Consider the following 3,656-nt stretch of genomic DNA (forward strand, 5'->3'; position numbering starts at 1 on the left):
ACTAAGAGTTATATGGGCTCCGATCAGGTACTTAATTATATCCAATTAACCTGATTTTTTTGCATAGTTGTTGTACTCGACGAGCTCTACAAAGTGAACGATTCAGATCATCGGAGCGAGACCGGGGTGGGCCCCAAAATTGGGCCAGCAGCCCCCCCCCCCCCTCGTCCCAACTATCGAGGGCGAAGCACGCTAGAATTCTCAAATAGGTCCCTCAATATGATTCATAACTAAAAATTTGAAAAAGATAAATCAACTTTAATTATAGAGATAACAAATACTAAAATTGAAAGTACAAAATACTTTATAATCATTCGATTAACTCAAAAGGCCTTACTTAAATATCACTTTTCTCCCATTTTGAGCGAATTTTTTTTATCATATAAGCTCTCAAAATAAAATAAAAAAATTCTCTCAATCAAGATATCTACCCTATCACTTACCTATTACCATGGATAATATAGCTTCTTTTTTTATAACGACAATATAGCTAGCCATTACTAGTTTTATATACATAGGCATAAATTAGGAACGCTTGATGCAACTGCATCATCGGCGTATGCCCAAAGATGATACTATGTATGTTACAAACTATGTCACTTTCTAATGTAAGCACCTTCTTGAATCTGGTTTGCCTTTCTTAAATTACGCCCTGATGAAGAGATCTCTAGTTGTTGCAAAATCTCAGCTCTACTGAACATCAAACGAGTTTCAAACTATAAAATGCTAATTCCCCGATTTATAGTCAATTTTCTACCTATATTTTAAACAGCCTCTGCTTGCAAGGGTTAGATTGCGTACATCATTCCCTCACACCCCGCAATGGCGAGAGCCTTGTACATTAGGTTTGCCCTTTTTATTTATGTTTGATAAAATTATTTAGTTCAAGAAAATGAAAGGCGTGCAAAAAATGAAGACATGTAAACATTAGGGTCAGATGAGAATTACCTTGGTAATCCAAACAATAGATAGATTGCACCCACTTTATCACCCTTTACTTCCTTGGTACTTGTTACCACTTCTAGATTAGCCCCACTCCATTCACACCTTTCGACCTAATTTGAACAGAAGTATATACACATTATTTGAAGTACATGTGGATACAGGGTAATGATTTTTACACTCTCCGATTTCATAAAATACACACTAAAGATTCACAAAAAGACAAAATATGGAGTGCCATTATCTTAAAAGGGAGTGTGGAAATCATTTTCCATGTATATTCTTGCCGATCAAAAAAATATTGTCTATTTTGAGGTAGTTATGAATCGATAAATGAATAAATGGAAAAAAGAGTGAACATACGAAATAAAAATATTAGCCGATCGAAAAGTACGTATTTTCTAAAAGTACGTCAATATGCAGTATAATCATCGGGAAATTAACGAAAAGGTACGTTCTTACGGCTTTTATTGTTTCTTCTCCTCGTTTGAGAAACTTCCCACGAGCTATAGGTGTACCCTGTTTAGACATTGGATTAAAGATGTTAATTAGTAGTAATTTTAGATAAACTCGATGAATTAAGTAGAAGTCTTATTGCTTAAAATTGATTCATTCTAATTAATTTCTATGCATAAGGAAGATCTTACAAATAAACAAGGTAAGGAATTCATGACAAGACCAACAAATATGTAAAAACAAAATTTCTCACAAAAATAATTTGAATATTCTAACAAAAGCACGGAAGTACTTTATATATTTTTTATATCCGAAAACCGCACGTTTTTTCACGCTGGGTTTACCATCTTTGAGGGACGAATAGTGAGAGGAAAGAATAGTGAGAGGAAAGAATTATACTCCGTACTACTCTTCTTTTTGTACTCTGATCGTAAATGCATGGTAGGTTGTTTATGACCACTGTGCTATTATAGAGTCCTATCATTATCCAAGAGTTAAAAAAAAAAAACTTACATTGATTGCCCCTATCACATTTTTATTGATCTCATTTCTGTCGATCAAGAAAATAGGAATGTCCTTTCTGACAGAAAGCTTCAAATAGTCGTCGAAAAAGCTGTGCACTTGACGAATTATAGGTTTCAATTCTCCAGGTTCCATAAGCATCATAGGAAGACAATCTGTACATAGATATCGACCATCGCCAAGGTTGGTATAATCTACCTCAATCGGCTGCATATACTGTACAAAGAGAAAGTTAGCTTTGGCATCAAACACAATCTTATATATAAGTGCAAAAAAATTATACTCGTACTACTTAACTAGCTCAAGTTGAAAAATATGCTTATTTCCTCCGAAAATAAGTTCGATCTAGATATGATTTCCTCGGAAAAAATTCTCATTAGTTGGAACTTTTTCTAACGTCGGAATTTTTCTCAAGACTTAAGAATTTCCTATCAACGTACAAGCAGCATAGCTCTAATAAAACTTGCTATGCCAGCCGGGGTTGTATAGGGAAAAAATTATCAAAGTCGGAAAATACTAATAACTACTCCTAATATAATGGTTGAGAACTTAGGAAAGTAAGGGATCGTTTACTAGAAGCCGACGGATATATATATATATATATCAGTCATTTGAAAATAAAGACCTCTTCATTTGAAAATGACTGTATACGCACACACACACACACACTAGAGGCAATACATTTTTTTTGGGTACTTTGGAATAAACACTACAATACAGATATGTATTGTCAATATATACACATATAAAACACTAATACATTTTTTCTTTTTTTGGAGTTTCAAAAAATGTATTGTCTCTAGAACCGGCCCCTAGAACATCTTCGATTTTGGTCCGGCGTTTTAATAAGTTGGTAATTTTAAATTTTAATAGAGGCAGAAAACCAACCTGAAGGATATAGCAGCTAGAACACCTTCGATTTTGGTCCGACGTTCGAACAAGAGGTGGATTAAAAACTCCGTATCCTTGAAGTGGTCCATTTGGTGTTTGGTCTGTTGGCGTGCTCAGAGGTGGATAATAAAATGGATCTTGTAAGTAACCTTGAACCGGTCGATTTGGTGTTTGGTCGGTTGGCGTGCTAAGGCGTGGACAATAGAAAGGATCATGCACGAAACCTTGATTTGGTCCATTTGGTGTTTGACCTGTTGGTGTGCTTTGGCTTGTGCCCATCCTAAATTTGAGACTAAGAAATCGAAACAAATTAGGGAAACATGCATAACAAGAAAACCTAGACTAAATACGAAAACATGAATAATAACCAAGATTAAACAGGAAACATAATAATAAAATCCAAAACCATAGTAATGTAATATTTCCAAATATCCAAGAACCTATCTTTGCTACCTTCAATTACAACATTGTCTAGTATGCTTTTATAAAGACCTACAAAACTAGGTGACTAAGAAATTTTTAAAAAATTACAAATTAACAATGACAAATCAGGGAATATAATTTAAGAAATAGAAAACATGATGACATGATATTTCCTAATATTATGCTAACACCAACCATGCAAAATGTTTCTTCTCCTTATATTTTTTGATATTTTCAACGAGAAAAAAAAAACTACAATTCGATAATAGGCGGTTGACATAAATAATGCGGATTGCAACGGGGAGGTTCAACCAAAAATAATGCACAGATGTTTAAATATAAAATTTGGACAATTTTAGGATAAATCATTTTGGAAACCTTTTTTTTTTTTTCAAATCAGCGAGGGTTAGCGGGGTGTTAAC

Source organism: Rhododendron vialii, chromosome 10a (assembly GCF_030253575.1).
Source record: "Rhododendron vialii isolate Sample 1 chromosome 10a, ASM3025357v1".
NCBI lineage: Eukaryota > Viridiplantae > Streptophyta > Magnoliopsida > Ericales > Ericaceae > Rhododendron > Rhododendron vialii.